Below are 21470 nucleotides of genomic sequence, written 5' to 3' on the forward strand. Positions count from 1 at the left end.
TAAGTTTTAAATATATATTTTTCTATATTTATTAAGTAATTATTTTATTTAATAAATTGTAGAATTTAATAAAATATCTGCTTTTCTAATATGTAAAACTTTTCAAAATAATTTTTAATTCAATTTTTCTACCTACTGCAATTTTTTGGTAAAAATTTTTTTTTTGATTTTTTATTTTAAAATTTTTACGGTTAAGAAGTTTTTTAAATTCACCTTAATTATTTTATTTAATATAACAGATTTTAATAATATTATAATTAATTTGTTTATCTCTTAAATATTTTTTAGGTCGTTTTTAACTAGTACTTTTTATAGTCATAAATAAAAATTTTTTTATATAAGTTATTTTGTGTTTAATAAATTTTGAATTTAATAATAAAATTTACTTTTTAAAGTATTTACCAAAGTAATAGAAGAGAATTCAAGTTTCGATAAATTTTTTGTTTAATATTTTTTTTGTTGTATAAATTTTATATATTATTTACATTAAAATTTTTTAAAATAACATACAAATTTACAAATATTAAGTGATTTAAACATTTTTCGAGAGAGTTGGAATTGAAAATAATTTTTTATCTGTTAATAAAGTTAAAATAAAAATTAAAAATCGAAACTAATTTATTTTTGCTTTAATACCGAAACATTTATGCTTATTTTTCAAACAACAATACCTTAACCATATTTAGTTAAAAATTATTTAAATTATTTTGATCTTAAAAGAATAATTTTTTTTATTAAAAAAATTTTAAATAATATGTAATATTTTGTATCAATGAATGCTTAATAAATTTGCACAAAAAAATTTTTAATTAAATTTTTGACTTCAACTTACTTTAATTAAAAATTATTTCTTTAAATTTTTTTTATTAAAATATTTTATTTTTATTTTTTTATTAATAAAATTTTACATAAATTATGTCAATAAAACTTTAATTATCTTTTTTTATCAACAAAAAAAATTTAGTTTATAATACAATTTTTATCATATATTTTTTTTAAACTAAGTTCTTAATAATTATTATTTTTTTTTTGATTCAAGTAAATATAATAATTAAAAATCCGGCTAATTGATTGATTATTTAAGAAACACACACAGTTTTGTTGGTCTAAATAATTGCATGTCTTCAGATGTTATAAAAATTTTCGATTCGAATTTTTTTGTTTAATCATCAAAAATTTTTTTAAAAATTCCTATCAGCTAACCAGCTAATAAATTAAACTCAAAACTTACACTTCGAACTCTTAAACAAAAACAAATTTTTGTAATTTCTTCGTTTTTTTCACCGCATGAAGACGTAACACGTACTTTACGTAACACTGTTATAGATTTTTACACTTATCAACCATTACATTTGGCATTCATTTATAACACTGAATCGAGCACAAAAACTAAAACCGTTTGTACACACTATTTAACGCCTTGATTTGCAATAATTCACCGTTATTTTTCAAGTTATTTGGAATTGAGGTGAATTTATTTTTCGACCAATTTGTCCAGCTGCTGGAGTTAATGCGTCCGCTTCCGACGACTTCAGCGCCGTATTTGAACTCTGAAATGTTTGGAGAAGAAGAATTTACGTAACGTTATAAAATGCTGTTTCAGTTTCGGTGGCATTTGTTGAGGTTGCTTTTGGTGCTACAACTACAAACATAATTACAACTGTGTATTCGTAGCAAAGGCACAAAACTGTATTTTGCTCAGAGTGTGCGTGCGTGCAAGAGTGCACGTGTATGGGTCGCAAGGCGGTATGCCGCCATAAATGCGGTAAAAGCAAAGAGAACGAGCAGCAAGTGAGAACAAGAGCGCAAAGAGCAACAAAAGTCACAGTATTTTAAAAAAGAAAATGACAAGAAGCAAATAGCAAAAGGCAATTCAAACACAAATTCAAAGTCAATCACTAAATTGTTTATAGTTTTGCGTGTTAGTGTGTGCGGGAGTGCGCTACTGTGTTTTTGTTTTGGTTACGCGCACTCTCTCCACACAAAATACTCAATGAAATTACGCACACTTATACATGCAATGCCGTTATGATATATAAAGACACCACTCTCTCAAAACGGACGCAGCCATTGCGCTCATCCGCCTTCCAGCAAGTCACACATACTTACAAACAAACACACACACACACACACTACACACATATGGTTAGTTATTTAACAATGCGCCTTTGAATATTCTCTTTAACATTTTGCTTTAGATCTTACTAAACTAAAAACGCCACTAATTGCTTACGTACAACCGCATATAATCACGCTCATTTCTCGCAAATATTTGCGACACGCACACACACATATACACAGTCAGTACTCATACTCACACTCATAGCTATGAAGCGGATTTCAATGGCACACAGCGCTGGCAAGAAATTGTTGCTTCAAATTTGGTAAATTAAATAATTAGCAATCGGTCTTTCGTCAGCAACAGCGTCGTGTCATGAGTTCATGCGGTGCCAGCTTCCAATTTAGCCGAGGCGGCTATTATTATAAATTTATTTATATAGCAATTTATTTTTATTAGTTGATTTAGAGTGCTCAATTAAGTGCGAGCGACGAACGATTAGTGCAGAGACTATTATTAAAAGATTTGGCGATTGTGCATTTGCATGTTTTGAGTAAAGGTGACAAGGATGTACTATACGAGTATAAATATGAATATGAGTAGGAACGTTAACTTATATAGGGATTTTTGAAGTGATATATGTATGAAACAAGAAAAACTGTTAACTTCGGTCGAACCAAAACCAGAATAAAATTCACAAATAACAAAGTTTCCAAACAAAAACTTAATTTTGATCATTCAGTTTGTATCGCAGCTATTGTATTAGATATAGTGGTCTGAGTTGAACAATTTCCACGGAGATTATACCGTTGTCTTGGGAAAAAAATCATGCCAAATTTCGTTAAAATATCTCTTTGAATAAAAGTTTGTAAGATAGCTAGTATGTACATATGTGTATGCTAAAGTGGTCCGATATTGGCGGTTCCGAAAAATGAGTAGCTTATTGGTGAAAAAAGGACATGTGCAAAATTTTAAATCAATATCTCAAAAACTGAGGGACTCGTAACGCTTATCATTTGTTTAGCTATGTGCTTGCAGCTAGTATTTTAAACCATTTTCGAGATAGTTTTGAAAAATATTGTCAAGCTTCCAGTTATCGGCCAGATATAAATTAGAGTAATTTTCGGTCACGTATGCCAGACTATCGTTAAATCGGTTTTGTTTATGGTTGTATCACTACTTAATACCTACTACTACTTGCTCGCTTTTCTTAAAATTGATGCATCAAAGATGACTGTTTCAAAGTAATTTGCATGCCTAGTTTGAACCCAACTTAAACTACCTCAAAGCTCAGCATTAGTGTGTTAATTTGTCTGTTGGAGGTCACTCATATTTTACAGCCCATAAAAATTAATTCCACAATAAAATTTAAGTGACGGAAATTGCACAAGAACAATATGAAATAAAAGCCGCTTTTATCAATAATTTTAACACGAAATGAATCACGTTCGCCAAGCACTCAGCAATCTGAGTTTCGGTTCTTCTCTATCAGTGCGCGTATTTCGCAAGTTCTTATCTATATTGCCAGGAGTCATCGCGAGTCATCTCGCAGGCGGATATACCCCACATAAGCATAATATTAAAACTTCAGCGCTGCCATATATTAAATAATTGGGCAGATAGTCGTAAAAATATCAGTACATAAATATGTATGTATACATACTTATATATTCATATTTGTACATATGTATATATGTAGGTGTGAAAAAGTTGTCAGTTAAGCATTTCGACATTTGAGGAAGGCATTTGGTCATATACACTCGGCAGAAAAACTCTGCGTACATGCTTATGTCCTATTTGCTTTTGTTAAATAATATCTTTTATATACTGCATTTTAGAATGAAATCTCATTAAGTGCTTTATAAGTAGTAAAATGGGAATTGTTCGCGTAAGAGGAAGAATGTTTTCGTAAAAGTAGCAATTTTAAACGATTTTTGTTTTATTCAGTTTGTTATTAAATTTAAAACATCGAATCGCGCTCAAAAGAAAACAAAGGAATCCTCTGCAAGCGAAATAATGGTTAAACTTTTGAAAGAAGGAAAAACATACGGTGAAATCAGTCGAATTGTTGCAAGTACATATTCTTCCATAAAAAAATATTAAAAAATTAGAAACGTACCGGTTTTTTTTATATCTCGCTATAATGCTTTGGCGGAAGAGCGCTTAAACAAGCTCCAGGAGTTTAGGCAGAAAATATTTTTTTCCGATGAAAACAAGTTTTGGGTCTTTGGAATTAAAGGCCGTAAGATTTTATAACGAAAACGAGCAAATCATTCGATACGGAAATCTTGATGTATACTGTGAAGCACGGTGGTGAAGAAGCAATGATAGGGAGGTGCATAGCTAGTAATTGTGTGGGCCAAATGGAATTTATAGAGTCCAACATGGTTAAATGCGCACCTTAATATCATACAAATAAATTTGAAGTGGAAGAATTGGGTCTTGGAATTTACTACTATTCTACAGGAGAACGATCCAAAGGGTACTGCATCGACATCGTTAACCTTTGGTTACTCTACAACGTTCCCAAGCAGCTTCAAACACCAACAGAATCACCAGATTTGAATCTTAAAAAGCACCTCTGGAATTCACCTAAACGTAAAATCCGCCAACGCACAATTACCTCAAAGGATAACGCTCAAGGATGTGCTGCACGAGGAATGGCATCACAACCCTTCGACAGAAAGCTCTAAGCTTGTCTATTCAATGCAAAAACACTTAATGGAAGTTTTAAAACGTTGGGGATATTCGGTGGAAGAATATCTTTGCTCGACTCATGTACCTTGTACGCTGACTTTTTCTGTCTAGTGTATTTATTGTATATAATACATATTTGCATATAACATAATATATGTATGTATCCCTACTTTATAGTGAATTAAGCCAAACTGTTGAAATAAAACATATTGTATGGTACTTAAGTATGTAACATACTATGTATACAAGCATGTATGTATGTGTGAATGTATAAAATGAGAAATGAGTTTTTAATGAGTACTTTAGACCCAAATGTAGTTGAAATTATATATATGCCTATAAAACTTTAGCGCCTTGAATTAAATATATACATACATTCTTTAGATAACATGAAAAATTAAATAAAAGTAGGATTAAAAGCCATTCATTTTATAAAATAATAAAAAATCTTAAGTCTTTTTAATACTTTCACCTATTTTATTGTAAAATATCCTTTAAACGCCATTTTTCAATCGTGCTAAATAAAATACAAAATTAATATGAATTAAGGAAGTAAAAACGTCGAAAGTCAAAAAATTAAATATTTCATGATTTTGAGGCATTATTTTTGTGAACATATAAAAAAATAAAAAAAAAGTACCATCTTTATGTTAAGGTTTGATTTTGTTCTGAAATAACTTTTGAAGGAGTGAAAACGCAGAAAATCATGCTGGACCTTTTTAGTGGAACATTAAATTATCCATAAGATTAAATGTTCATTTTTACCACACGATAATTTTTTCAAATACATTAACCATTCAAACAAAATAAAATAGTATTCTTGTATTTTTTCTATAAGAAATCAAAAATCACTTGTCATTTCGGACTATATTTTTTGTCCACTCTAATGTACTCATACATACTGACTTTATAAGAAATTCTTGGAAACACAAAAGAGCAGTAAACTCATTAAGCGCACAAAATATGCCCACTTTTGTGCAAAAACTTACTTTTAGCAGAGAGCTAATAGTAGAGAATATATAATATACCTATAGTACATCTATAGTATATATACTGCATAGAGAGCTTGTCGCTTCATTCAAATATACATTGTACATACATTTAGATCATACGCAACTAAAGTATATACATACATACATATAGCATATATAATGAATCCAGTCAAGTTTGTAAAAGACGCATCCCCATGTAAACATACAAATTACACAGCAGAGGAGAACCACGCATAAGTGTAAACAACAACAAAAGCAAAAGCAAAAAGCAAACAACACATTAGTAAAACCCAAAAAGCCAAGTGGCAAACGTTAAAGAGAATATCAACCAAATGCTGAGCAGCGAACGTTAAACACTTTTTTTAGTTTATGTTGCTTCTTCTTCGCAACTTTTTGCTTTGATTTTTGACTCTGAACTTGTTGTGTTTTCATTTGTCTCGCTTTTTTCGTTTGTATCGTTGTGATTTTCGTTCTTTCGCTTGCCTCTATTGTTATGTAAACAAAACTTTTGCCGGGTGTCTAATACAAACACACATACTTGTACTTGTATACACTGCGCGAGTTGTTGATAGACTGACAGCATACACGCAGCTAGAACAAATAGCTTAAGTAGTCAGCAGCGCGCAAGCAAAGTGTGAAAATAGTACATATTAGCCAAACATCAAAGTGTCCTTCATTCTGAGTGAATATTAAGTCTTGCAGTAGGAAAATGAAATGAAAAGTTTTGAATTTTTTATTGAATATAAAATGAACGGCAATTTATTTATATTATTCGATTTAGAATATTCAATAAAGTGAGTTGATTGGTGAATATGAACAGAAATGTGAGTGAAAGTATGAGTATTATTTTGACTATGAATATGAGTCCGAGAGATTCAGTTAGGATATGTAGTACAAATACGAATATCGAATTCAAATACATATATAAAAAGCTAGAAAATCACAACTACATATATGCTATAGTGGTGCGATACAAACAAATTCTTCGGAGATTCTACCGCTGCCTTAGATAATAATTCATGAACAATTTCTTGAAGATACCTTGTCAAATAAAAATGTTTTCCATACAAGAACTTGAGTTGGATCGGTCAGTTTGTATGGCAGCAATATACTATAGTGGTCCGACATATCCAAACTGAGAGAATAGGTCGTATATACACAGACAGACAAACGGACATGGCTAAATCGACTCAGCTCGTCTGTTGATCATTTATATATATGTAGATCAACCTTATATGGTCACCTACTCTTACTTCTAGGTACTACAAGCCGCGTGGCAAACTTAAGACATCCTTTCAAGGTATAAAAAGTTTAGTTTTTCTTTTCAACATGAACTCCTCAACAAAAATACGCGCTAATAATAGTTTACTCAAAAAGAAGAAATATAATTTTTAATGCTCAGAAAAATAATAGAATATATAAAAACATTTAGTTTATTCAAAAAGTTAAAAAAATGTACCAACATTTTTTTTATAGAAATTTTACACAAAAAATAACAGTAATTAAAAAAAATAAATACATTTATTCATTATTAATGTGAAGAAATCGATCATTCATCGATGTATTATTAGTTTTTGTAGTTGTTTTTGTATTTCTATAGACAAACTAATGAATATTACAACAATATAATAAAAAGTTTATATGTAGTTTCATAAAAACAAAAGTAAAGTTTCATAAAAAAGTAAAATAGTTTAATTTAATGTCATCACTAAAAAATCACCCAAAAATAAAAAAAATACTCTAAAAATTAAGAGAAAACTAAACTACTTGTACTCCCACATAAACACTTACATATTATTATATCTACCTATAAATTCTCTTATTGTAGATTCATAAAGTGAATAAATGCCTCTCAAAGCAACACATACCGTTATCGCTGCCATCTTCGCCTAAAAACACTTTCGATCGAATTTCATACGCTTCGATTTTATTCGTTTTCATTTGATTGCACATATTTTATGGTGTGCACACTGCCATAGCACCCACTACAAATGCTGGCTATGTGCGCGATGCGAAGCAGCGAACAACAATACATAAATACAGATTGGGCATTGGAGCTGTCAAATGCAGGCAAATAGCACCAGCAACGCCCTGTCAACAGAACCAAATGTTCAAATGTTCGAGAAGAAGCACGCATTCATAAGCTACAGCTGTGATCAATAATGTGACGTGATCTGAGCCACGTAAGCGCAAATGTATGCATTTGCCAACGAATTATTTATTTCGATGGCAGAGCAATTTGTAGAGAATTGGTTGAATCATTAGTTAAGGAGTGGTGCAATTTCGACTTGACAGCTTTACTGGTAAAATTGTGAATGTTTTTAGAAAACATAATCCGAATTCATAATTTTCATAATATAAGGGTTCTCAAGTTGCAGATTTGAATCTCTCGAGTGATACGGAGATTTTTAAACTATACTAGGATCTTTTACTAATAAAAATATGACAAGAAAATTTTTTTAATAAAAAAATAAAAAATAATATATATTTAACGAATTTAGTATACTTTATAATCGGTATTATATTGAAAAATATTTTGATTTCCTTGATCCCATGTGCGATCTCCAAGAGGGCCACCGAAAAATGTGTCTGGTGGCGAAGAAAATTTTTATGCTCAGATATTCTAAAATCCAAAAACCAAAAAAAAAAAAATTATTATTATTGAAAAATAGAGTTAATGGCCATTAGGACTAGTCAAACATTCATTTTTTGTTTTTTATAAATAGCGTCTTTCCCAAAAAAAGTATTTTTTTGTGAAAATTTACACTTCAAAGTGGCTTTAAAGAATCGAAATTATTATTGAAAATTTTATTACTTCTATCTATTATTCGATTGATGCAGCCATTTCGGAGAATTTTTTTTGGATCGATTCTGACAACAGTGTTTCGAGAAACGCGAAAATTTTGGAAGCCGATTACATTAAGTTAAACAATTCTTACAAATACGATCACATTTTCAAAACTATTTGCCGAATCAGCCTTAAATTTTTGGTTATATGTATGTAGATTCAACAAAAGATAAATGCAAAATACCTTTTTGAAAGTCCCAAGTGGATTTAACCACTTGGCAGAAATTTGTTAAAATTTTAAAAAATGCACTCGGCGATCTCATATTTAGGTTAAACAAATGGGGTTATGTTTAGCTAAAAACAAACAACTTCAGGAAAACCATTACTTCTTTTTAATTTCTGAAATATTCTGGAAATATTTAGATATCACAGCCGTTATGTCACAATTTGCATTGCAATACAAATTAAAGCTTCTGAAGCTCAACTTAAAACACTTCCTCAGCTATGCAGTTTGCAAACGAACGTAAGTTCTATTAGGTTACCCAACAAAAAGTCGCTTAAATCAGCGAGTAGAAAGTGAAAAAAGTGAAAAAGCCCGATAAGACAATGCGATGTAAGCACAAACACATACAGACATACATGTGTATGGGTAATGTGCAAATAGCGAACTGTGAACAACTAATGGTAAATAAATAAGCAAGCAGCACAACAATAGCAACAAACTTGCCTGACACTGCACAAATTGATAATTACACAAGTCAATAACACCGCTCATAACAGCACAGTAACAACAAAAATAACAAGAATATCGCTTGCACCGAAGCTATAATACCCTTCACAAAAGCAAAAAAAAAACTTTTTATACAAGAACTTGAGTTTTATCATTCTGTTTGTATGCCAGCTATTTGCTATAATGGTCCGATCTGAAAAATTTGTTCGGAGAATAGAGCAATGCTTTTGACAAAAACTCATGCAAATCTTGTGAAGATATCACGCCAAATTAAAATGTTTTCCATACAAGTACTTAATTGCGATCGTTCAGTGTGCATGACAGCTATATGCTATAATAGTTCAATATTGGCGGTTCCGACAAATGAGCAGCTTCTTGTTGGGAAAAGAACCTGTGCAAAATTTTCGGTCCATATTTTGAAATTTGCGGGATTAGTTCGCATATATATAAACAGACAGACATAACTGAATGGACTCAGCTCGTCTGACGCTGACCATTTATATGCATATACCTATATTTTAAAGGGTCTCCGACGCTGCCTTTTGAGTGCTACAAACTTTGCGGCAAACTTCCCTGTTCAGGGTATACAAACGAGGGACTCTCATACACATACACACACCCACACAGCCAGACTGCGTCAACATTAATGGGATTACAAAAACAATTAATGGTATTGCTTTGCCCTTTGCGTTGGCAGGGAGGGGCGTAGTGTGGGTATATTGGCGTGCAAAGCTGACAAGGTGCAGTTGCTTTGCTTATGTATATGGTATATGCGTAGGTTTGTGTGTGAGTATGTGACTGCTTTTCTGTGTTTGTTTGTATTTGTTTTTAATGTAATAATAAAAAACCGTTACGCAACAGTTATAAAATAGAAAATTATAGAATTTTACGATTTTACTCACACTCATAGGGGCATATACACATATACATACATACATACATACATATGTGCAGTTATTTGCAAATCTAAACGCTCGCAATCGCGGCGTGCATCGAGAACAAGTGTTCACTGCAAGCTTGGGAATTGCAAATACTTGTATACATATGTGTATATTATATGTATGTATGTCGGTATGTAGGTGCGAGCAGTTTAGTGGCGTACTTGCAAATAAGCGTATCGCGGCGTATATTTGTTGTATGTGTTTGTGTGTGCGCGAATAAAATTCCTTGCATTGAATAAAGAAATTTGTAGAAATCATATTATGCAATTTCAATAACACATTACGTGAACGCAAACACATATATATACACACACGCATATACAAACATGCTCATATATATGTCAGCAGCAAAAACAAAATTGCAACAACAATTACTGCGACCAACTGACAAAAGTGGCATAACAATAGCTAGCTAATATTATGCAGATGCATATATATTAATACAACAACAATGCAAAGCAATTTCACACACATTCACAACACACGCACACACGGTGATCTAAGTGCCTTGCTGCTTGTAAATATTAATAGATTTATTTTTATGCAAGCCACTAGTGCTTGTTGCTTTGCATTTGTGCTTCCTTCTACTTAAATACATGCATATGTACTTAAAGGTGTGTATGTGTGTGTGTGTGTGTGTATGTATGTTCTCTGTGGCTGGCACTTCATTGTGCTTCAGTTAATTTGTTTATGCACTTATTTTTGCATGATATTCTCATCAAAATTTAGCTGGCGCATAAATTCATGCATTTCGTATTATTTGCATTGGCATTGACGTACTTAAATACAATAATAAATAATATATACATATATACACACCTGGTTGCCACATAACTTGCGCAGCCTTGTGCTGCCTGTAAAAGTCACAGAAACATATCTACCTCCTCAATTCACAAGTAATCTCGGATATTTACTGCAAGCTATCGTCGCACTATCTACGTATGTACAACTGCTGATACATAAATTAATTTTGGCATGTCTGTCAGCATTTATCAGCTGAAATATTAACGCGTTGCGGCATTGCATTACACGCCGCGCTTTTCTAGGAAGCCAAAATGTATCAGAATAGGCGCAAGTGCATATGAATATGCATATAATGCATAGATAAGCGATAGAGTGCACATAGCGCTAGCTAATTTATGTATGCGTGTGTGTGTGGCAAGTGGCGTACAATGGCGGCAACGCAGTTTTCGCACAGACCGCAGCGGCATGCCGCGTCTGCCGAGCCTTGACACACTGGGCAAGTGTTTGCGGTATTGTCTAAAATTACTGCATAACTCACATGATGTCAGCCACTCTCAGCCATTATTTGGTTTATGTAATCTATTTATGCGCAATTCTACGGTGATTCGAATAAGTCATCAGCATTTATGGCAATTGCAATTAGATGCGCAGCTTCTTACGGTCACAGTGGATGGCAGATTCAAAGAATAAAGGAAATGTGTGAAAATTTAATGTCAATCTTGATTAAGTCTCTTTCATAATCCACAGTTTGTATTTGTAGTAATCCTCAAATACATTTTATTTTTGTGTTTTACAGTAGACACAGTGGGTCATCGATGGCGAAAAGTTGTTAATGAATAGTTAGTTTAACCCGATTAACATTATTAAATAATAGGCTATTGAAAAAAATATTTGGTAATATGTAAAATAGGTATATAAAGAAGTTATTTTTTATATCATAATAATAAATTAACGAATACAAAGTTAGTGGAATCATTCTTTTTTCATTTAATTGAAAGCAGAATTTCGGGTCTTGAAATTTTTTCTAGCTACTACCATCTACTAGGTTGAATACAGACTCAACAACTTTTAGCTATCAAAATTGTACATGTCTGGCTTTGTATTTTTTTTTTTTTTTTTTTTTTGGTAAAACTACAGATTTCTCTCTTGTTAGATGTACGGTTATACACATACATATATTGGCCATGTTTGCTAGATAAAAGCTTCCTACATTCGGTATTCCACTTCCTTTAGAAAAAGTAAAGATTTTAATTTCCCCCGTCAACTTCTCAAAAATATACATATATCTACGAATTTTATCATAAACTTGCTTTGAAATAATGAAAAAAGCTAGAAATAGTATTGAAGTTTCTAAGCAATGCATACTTTTAGGGTTATGCTTCCGTTAAATCAAACAGACGCATACTTTTAGGATTGTATAACCGTTACGAAGAGAAAAAGTTTGTTTTTAAGCAAATAGTTTGCAGCTGTAGTAAGTTTTATTTGCTTTTGTTGAGAACTAATTGCTTAATTTTAAAGAGCACACTACATTTCAGCGTCGAAAATTCTCCTAATTTCAAGAATTTATTCAGAAAATTTTATTATTTATCTAATTAAATACTTATACATTTTTCTTGAATATAATAATAGTCATGTGTATAATTTTTATAACAAAAAAAATTAGAGAATTTAAGGAATATAAAGCCTTCTGAATTTTAAAAAAAATCTGTTAATTTGACTTGAAATTTTTTTATTGAAAATTAGGATTTTTTGCGATGTTAGGTCAAAATAGTGAAGAAAAAACAGTGCGTTTGGGATACAAGGAGGTTAGTTTACAGCAAATTTCGTGAAAGAAAAAATTATTTTGTACAAGATAAAATAAAAAACCCAGACACTTGGTTATTTGAATTTTTCACATAATATTTTAGGTTGTGTAAAAAAAGTTTAGTAACAAAAGTTATAGATGTGTTCATTACGTACAACATTGCCATTTTTTCAATAGAACTCGTAGTTTTGACAGAAATTGAGATAAAGCATTCATAACACTTAGAAATTCAGCCACGCTTCTTTTCCTCCTTTTCCCATTTTTCCTTAATATTTGATATTTTATCTTTTATTTTCACTAGGTTTTTTGTTATGTTTTCAAAAATGTTACAACCTGGTCTATAAAGTGCTTGCGTGAAAAACCTTTTAATATATTCGTATGTATATCTCCACGAAATTTAGCATGAGTTATTGTCTAAAGCAGCCAAAGGAATTTGTTCAGATCAATTCATTATAGCATATAGCTGCCATACGAACTGATCGCTCGAAGTTTTTGTTAGTAATCTTTTGTATTTGTGAAGCGTACTATAGCTATGATATTTATATAGTACTCGTATATGCAACCAAGTTAACGTTTTTTTGGAATTTTTTACTTTTAGAATAAAATATTTGGGAAGCATAACTCTAAATAAATAATTTGTGAACCTACTTAAGTAAACTTTAAAAAATGCCTTCCAACTACCCATCTTTGACCTGTACTGCTCTCCTGTTATATTAAAAACAGTTCTCTGCAGTTCATTGCCTTTCCGAAAATTATATTATATATCGCCTGATTACGCGCTGCAATGACTCCACCCAACATGTTCAACAAATTAGCTTATAAAACATATCCATCAGTTTGACATTATGCGGCAGTAGATGAATAGAAAAACAAACAAATTAGCAAGCCAATTCCAAGGTCTTTATGAAATCATTGAGTTAGACAACAAGAAAATATGATTATCTCATTGGCATCCGCGGCAACTGCACGAATGCGCTATTTGATTATTTCACAGCGGTGACAAGTGGCACTAAACGTGCGCGCCGTCACACACACATAAAGCTACAGGAGAGTAGTGCCTGCACTTATACACACATACATATATGCATAAATATACACCTGTGTCTATGCGCGCGCTTGTGTGTGTTTTGATACATATTTCCCATGCGATGCGAGCGGCAAGTAGCGCACTTGAAATTATATAAGAGCAGCTGTGACGATGCCTGCTTTCCGTCAGCTCGCTTGCCTACTGGCCTGCCGAGGCTGACTGCCTTGAATGACTTTTTATGATTAATCGCGCGTTTGTGGTGCATAATCGAAATAGAATCGAATGACATATGGTCGCCGCAACGCATCAAGATCTGTCATCTATGCTATTATTGTTTTTTTGCTGCCACTGTTGCTTTTGTTATTGTCGTTTACTGTTGCTGTGCAATCACTCAATAACGCGACAGCGCTGCTCAAGTGCGCTGGCACTCATTCGGCGGTGGCTTGTACGCGCCTTCCACTTGCCGCAGCCAGCGCGCCTTACCGCGCCTCACCACAGTTCTAGCTGTCGTCACGTCGTGCCGCGACGTTTCGCCTAGCGTTTGAATAAATGCTGAATTGAGTTGGTTTAAGTTGATTTGATATGATTTGCCTTGCGTCGTTTTGCTTTGCGGTGCGCGCAACGCAAAAGTTATAAAATTAATTCATTCGACTTGTCATTTAATGTGCGGGGGGATGTGTGCGCGTATAGTTGTGCCGATTTCATAACAATTCCTGCCCGGCAATCACGTATGCGCAGCAAAACTACATACATAACTAGGTATGTTTGTATATTTAAGCATACTTATTTACTATACACTTACATATGTATGTATGTATGGTTATTCGCCAAAGTTCTCATTTCGGTTTTTATTTTCAATGTCGAAAACATACAAATAATGAACAACTCATTTCATTTATTTGATTACCCCTTCCACTATTCGCTTGTTTTATTCGATTTTTGATTTCATTTCAAACGTATAACATATATATTTTTGTTTAGGTTTTTATTAGCTTCGTAGCAATATATTTATTTAAGTTTTATTTGATTTCAGTTCATTTCACTCTTACTTTTGCAGTCAGCTAATGTGTATTGCGACCACCACTAACAGCTAGTGACTGCGCACCGTGCAGTGTAAACGACGAAAAGCTTGAAAATATTTATTGAAAACAAAAATAAAATAAAATAAAGGAGACTATTAAATAAGACTTGTGCGACTGACTCGTTAATTTTTAATACGAAAATTAGTTTGACAACCTGCTGAAAGGTATTTTATGTCAGATATTGTATGTATATGATAAGAGGTTAAAAAAATATGAAATATAAAAAGAAATAAGCTGATTTACCGCAATCAGCATTTAATTCAGCTATAATAGTACTAAGCCCAAATAATGGTCGTTAGTTTCACTAACATAATCTTAAGCTACATTTCTGCTGAAAGCCAATACTCTTCAATTCAGCTATCTTTGCCTCAAGCTGATTAATTTTTGATAGCCAAATGCGGAATAAATACAGAAAGCCAAATATCTCTAATTCAGCTGTCAATACTTTAAGCTGAATAAGTTTTAAGTATCAAAATTTCAATGATTCAGCTCTAATTGTTTTAAGCGGAATAAGCATTTAAGACGGGAAATATGTAAAGCCTGTTACGGTGGTATATCTTCAACGATTCGCTTGTCATTTTATTCCCGATATAATGAACATGAATTAAGTCAAACAAAAGTCTGGTAGAGACAATTTTTAAGCCAATCAATTTGAAAGCTTTTAAAATTATGAATTTAAAAACATATACATATATATGCCATATACTCATATAGCAGTAATATATATTTTGGAACCGTCGCCCAAAACCATCAGGAAGGTTTTGCTATGTGTTGGGAGATTAATCTCAATTTTTAGTCACATTTATCCCACTGTGCATCAGCGCCGTCATTTAGAACGCTTATAACATTTAATTAAATTTTGCCACACACCACACATGAACTTTTCGCTGACTTGGACCGATCAAGTTGAGCTTTTTTTGTTGCGTTGTTGTTTCATTTTATGCTTTTTTTTACACTTTGTGCGAATGCTTCGATTTTTTATTGACGCACATCAAAGTCATTAACACGCCATTTTTCTCAAAAATCTTTTCGCTTTTTTTCGTTGCTTTGCTTTATATTTACTCATGACTTTTCGGAGTGATGGAATTGACTTTCTTTGATTGCGCCTTCATCTGGGATATATTCACTTCTATTTCTGCTTCGATTTATCACAATTGCGCTTTTGTTGTAGTGTGTTGTTGTATCCGCATGTGGCTTTATGAAATTAATAATTTTATGATATTAAAGTTTTCAGCGCACAACAACTGCGGCACATCTGCTAATCAAGGAAATCAGGGCAGTCACCAAGCGCAAACACACACATACATATGTATATGTATGTATATTTCAGTGTATATTTCATATGCGTTGCTTATGAGGGGCGGATAATAGACAGCCGTCAGTTGGCAACAACAAATTTATTGGGCATAATCGAGCGCGATTGTATAACCGAAAGTGGCCTACAAATGTTTGACGCCGCCGTCGGCGCTGTTATGTTATTAATCTTGCCCCCGTGTGTGCGTATGTCGGTTGCGTACAAAAATAATGTCGATCTGCATGCTTATGTTGTTGTGTTTATTTTCGTCACTCCTTTCATGTTTTATTTACATTTGTATTTCGCTTGTGGCGAAGGGTAGCGAGGATTATATGTTTAATTATGTCATATACATGCGGTGATTTATATAATGAAACATAAATTAAGTAACGTAACAAGGAAATTGCCACAACAAAGTGAATAAGGTATTTTGTTGAGCAGCTAAAATAAAAACCGAAATTTATTTTGTATTTTCGTCTGTGACTATTTGTATTTTGAATACAAACCAAACTGAACCAAGTAAGGAAAAGCTAAGTTCGGATGTAACCGAACATTTTATACTCTCGCAAAGTCAAATGGTATACTCGTTTGAGATTTCTTTGTGGATTGACTGATATTTTCGGTAGAAGGTCAACTATAGGCACTGGGGTCCACATTTTTAATACTTTAATACTTGGTTCGATTTAGACAATTTTTGGCCACAAGGTGGCATACTCATACCATCCCAGAGATAAAATTTAATGTCTCTGGAGTGTTTAGTGCTTGATTTATCACGCTTTTAGTAGTTTTTAACAGTACCGTTATATGGGGAGTGGTCGGAGTTGCCACCCGATTTCACCCATTTTCACATCGTTCATAGAGGTGCTAAAAACATTTGCTTCTAGCGAATTTTGTAATTATAGCGTTAGCGGTTTAGGAGATATGCACATTAAAGATATTAGGGGCGGGACCACGCCCACTTTAAAAACAAAAATTTAACTGCAGATGCCCCTCACTAATGTGATTCTGTGTACCAAATAAGAGTATTGTATCTTGTTGTGTGGCAGTGGTCCGATTACGCCCATCTGCAATACCAACCGTCTCTCGGTACCAAGAAACATGTCTACCAAGTTTTATAAAGATATCTCCATTTTTACTCAAGTTAGAGCCTGCACGGACGGACGGACGGACGGACAGACAGTCACCCGGATTTTAACTCGTCTCTTCATCCTGATCATTTATATATATATAACCCTATATCTAACTCGATTAGTTTTAGGTGATACAAATAGCCGTTAGGTAAACAAAACTATTATACTCTGTAGCAACAGGTTGCGCGGGTATAAAAATCACTCTGAAGTATTTTCTAAATGATTTCAATATTTTCCATGATCCACTTATATTATAAGATTGTTTTGCTAGAAAAATTGCTCAATCTTATGAAATTATTTTTAGTACCTACTGCCAAATTAACTTTGTTTATGGTTTTTTTGAGTCCTTCTTGTTTAAATTTCAGAAATTCTTCTTTCGTACCGTTTCTATGAGAACAGATCTGAATTCGTAACTATGTTCAATCGTAGAGTTAGTGGAGAAATATACTGTTGGGAACTAGCTTCAACTCCATGTTCAGTAGAGCGGGTCGATTTTATTCTATAAAATCGCTTATGCGGGATAATTCTATGGATCATTCTGAACTACTTTGCTTAGAGATATGAGTCTAAAGCCGGTCTAAAGCGGAACAGGCGTCCCAATCATTGCAGCTTCTTCCAAGCAGAAGTGATTGCCATTAAAGTAGCAATAAGTCTCTTTCAGACCATCGACTCCAATATTATGACGGCGACGACTCTAGCCTTGAGCTTGATTTTAAGCGGCTTTTAATTGAAGTACAAACCGTCAAAGTCCGTTATTTGCAACAAAAAAATGCGTTTTGATCTAAAGAGGCTTCACTTTAGAAAGTTGCAGCCTGAGCAATTAAATCTATCAAATTTCTCTTTACTCCATTTACCACCCATTGCAGAAAGTCATGAATATCCAGCCTTATGTAGATATGTTTGGTACTCCAATCAACCTTGCCTGTATACAACTGATCGCAGCTCTGAAGAAGCGTACTCATGCCAAGAACTATTGCACTCTTGCTCAGCCGTAACAATTAACTTAAGCCTATTCCTATTAGCTGTCAGGCTGCCTTCTTAGTCTGCCAATAACCTCTAGCATACATAAGTATACTTGTATGATGACAAATACAGTAATTTCACAACTTAAAACATTTTTTGTCTTCTTTCATCAGATTTACTTATTTCATAAGTGGCTTGGTAATTTCAAGTGAGTAAAATTACTTTGAGAAAATTAAAAATTAAGCGATCTAAAATGTAACACATATATATTTTCGATTTAATAGCATTTATACCAAATAAATATCAAAATTTGAAGGTCAATCACACGCCTTAACACTCAGCTTTGGCGTCAGTCCAAAAGAAAATAGCAGAAATATACACCTACTTGTTTACTTTTGATTCATTTCATAAGCAAGAAAGGTGTGTTACGTCGCCATATAAGCGTACACATAACCATTTCCGCTCAGTTCAATGGATACATACGCACACACACACACAGACGCATGCATGTGTCTAGATAGGAATTGGCCAACGCTAACGGGCAGTTAGATGTGCCACCGATTACGCATCTCAATTGAGCGTTGCGTCGATTTTTTTTCAACTTTTCTACTTTTTTTTTATTTGCTAATTTTTCGTTAATTCAGTTAGGCGCGCGTACCCCAACGCGCCTAATAGGTATAAGCAGTGCCTATACTTATGTAACTAGCGCGGATAAGCGCGCCTGGCCTGGAGCCGCGCGTCCGCGTATCTTACTTTTGCTGGTCGGATGGAGGCGGCATTGGCCAAGAAATAAGCACAACACAACAACGACAAAATATAGTAGAAAATAACTAGCAAAAACAAGGCAGTTGTTGTTTGGCTGTCAAACATTGACACAATTAAAATGGAATGCGTTCACTTGTCTAAGCGCAAACGCTGGCATGTCGGCATATATGAGGGAAATTTTCGCGAATGACTCGCACTGTTCACAGTGGTGAAAAAATAAATATTGTGATTCGTGTGAATTTTCAGCGAAGACGGCAAAATAACGCTTAGTAATGCTGTTTAAAAATATAAACAACACGTAAGCAGTCTATGCAGTTTTTGTTGTTGTTTTTACTTTTTTATATTTGTTTAATTTTATTTCTTTATTTCTTGTTTTTCAAATTCTTATTTTGTTTTTTTTTTTGTCTATTTGCCCATTGACACGAACGTTCCTTCCATGCCGCTCACGCTCTAACAATGTTGTTAAGCGTTTTGGCGTTCTTTGAGTTCCGTATGTTGACAATGCAAACACTATTGTTGGTTTTGCATTTAAATTTGCATGTATATTTTGTTCCTTGACGAAACGTTTATTTGCTTTTCATTAGCATATTTTGCGCTCAATTGACGCTTGCAAACGCTCGCGCATAAACACAGATGACACACAAGCACTCTTTCACGAACGCAATACACACCTGCATAAGAGAGAAAGAGAGAGAGAAAGGCGCATACACACACGTTTAACCTCATTTATTGCAAATGAATGAATTAGCAGCCTAACAACTGCTTAACAGTGCGCTGTTAATGGTTTTAAGAGCATTTATTGGGGATTTTTGCACTTTTTCCAGTTGTTTTTGGAATATTGTGGTTAAAAAAAACAAAAATTTATTAACAATACTGAGTCAGCGCTTAACATGTGGCTGCCACAAAGCGTTCTTCCGCCACTCACTCACATTCTCACAGCGCCATCTGTGCACATATTCGCTCTGCGCTAAACAGAGCGCCTACAAAGCGCGCTCCAACAACAATTTGTGTGCAACACATTGACAAAAGAGCAGCACAAATCGCGCAATGACTTTGTGTGTGCTTTTGTGTTGTGTATTTGCCATGAGGTGATTTTATAACTGGGTTTGCTTGGTGCTCGTCTTTTTTCTTAGAACCCGCGTTAGTTGAATTTTGCGTCACAGCTTCTTGCATAATACACAGTCGTAATTATGAAAATAAATAAATTTTTCTTCAGTGTTCTTTCAAGCAATAAAGCACGCTTAAATAATTTATTTGAATGGTTTTGTGACTCACCTGTAGGAAAATGTGACTGCCGACAACATTTTAATGGCAGGCAGCCACGCCTCCACGCATATTTACAAACGCCACGACAGCTGCTACCAGCTGCTAGCACAAATTGGTTTCCAAATAATTTCACTAAAATTTCACTGGTGAAAATTACGCCTGATTTGGTGAGAAAATTGAACAAACGCTTCAGAAAATTCTAGCCAATGGGCGTAACAACTTGTTTTGTAACCATTTCAATATGCCCACAAACACACACACATACTGTATACGCTTCTCCACTCTTTACGTAACTGCTTTTGCTTTGCTTTGCTTTGCTTGGCCGTACTCACGTCAGCCAGCCAGCCAGCCAGCTGCCTTCGACGTCGTCGCCAACGTTATGTGACGTTCTGACACTCACCGTAACACATTTATTTATTGTATTTTTGGATTCACACCGATGAATTTATTTTTAAACACTCGATTTGATTTCGATTTCTTAATCATGCTTTAATTGTAAGAAATGAAAATTTCAAACCAAACAAAAACTTTACTTGCCGTATGCTGTAGCGAACGAAAATCGGCGTACTCGGTAGCAGAATGTAAGAAAAATACGCAAAAACAAAACACAAAACACAAAAGCAACTGTTTTCCTTCAATATGAATTGGTTAAAAATCAGCACAGCACAAAATGTAAAACAATGAACATATTTTTTGTTGCGTCTGGCACGTTCTCCACGACTTTTCAACGCTGTATTCGCACACACACACACCTTCAACACTGTGTTTTTGTTCTTTATTTTACTTTGAAAATTACAGAAAACGCGTTTGTCGAACTGAAAAATTCGCAAAGAAAAGCGTCCAACGTGCGCCGTTTATGCTGCTCAACTGAAACCGAAATGAATGGCGTGCCACGCTAAGACTGTTCGCAACAACAGTGAGTAACAGAACAACAGCGCCCAGCATGGGTTTGTATTGGACGCGAAATGTAAACGTAAGAATCGCTGAGCGCACCTGACTCCGAGTGGCATTGGTGAGAGTCAAATAGAGGAAATAATGACAGCTGTACGATAGCAATTATTTAAAAGTCATTGAAGTGTTTCATAACCTAATACTAGTTGGTTTTTGGAATAAGCAGACATTTGTAAATCAAACTTTTGTTGAACTGACTTTGTTAAAATTCGTCAAATTTTAAGGTGAAATCTTCAA

The 21470-nt window shown here is 33.6% G+C and overlaps 1 protein-coding gene across 2 annotated transcripts in view; it reads right to left on the bottom strand.

Annotated features, from left to right (window-relative positions):
- LOC106621714 (uncharacterized) overlaps positions 1-21162 on the bottom strand; it is a 71883-nt gene extending 50721 nt beyond the window's left edge. The window contains exons 1-2 of one of the 2 annotated variants that reach the window (XM_036359109.2): positions 20292-20660; positions 1232-1550 (exon numbers count right to left, since the gene is read on the bottom strand). The gene's annotated coding sequence lies outside the window, so the exon portion shown is untranslated. Of the gene's footprint in view, positions 1-1231; positions 1551-20291; positions 20661-20682 lie in introns of those variants that run through there. The other variant, XM_036359108.2, reaches the window with a different exon arrangement.
- Between the last annotated feature and the right edge of the window lie 308 nt (positions 21163-21470).

This window comes from Bactrocera oleae, chromosome 6 (genome assembly GCF_042242935.1).
Source record: "Bactrocera oleae isolate idBacOlea1 chromosome 6, idBacOlea1, whole genome shotgun sequence".
Lineage (NCBI taxonomy): Eukaryota > Metazoa > Arthropoda > Insecta > Diptera > Tephritidae > Bactrocera > Bactrocera oleae.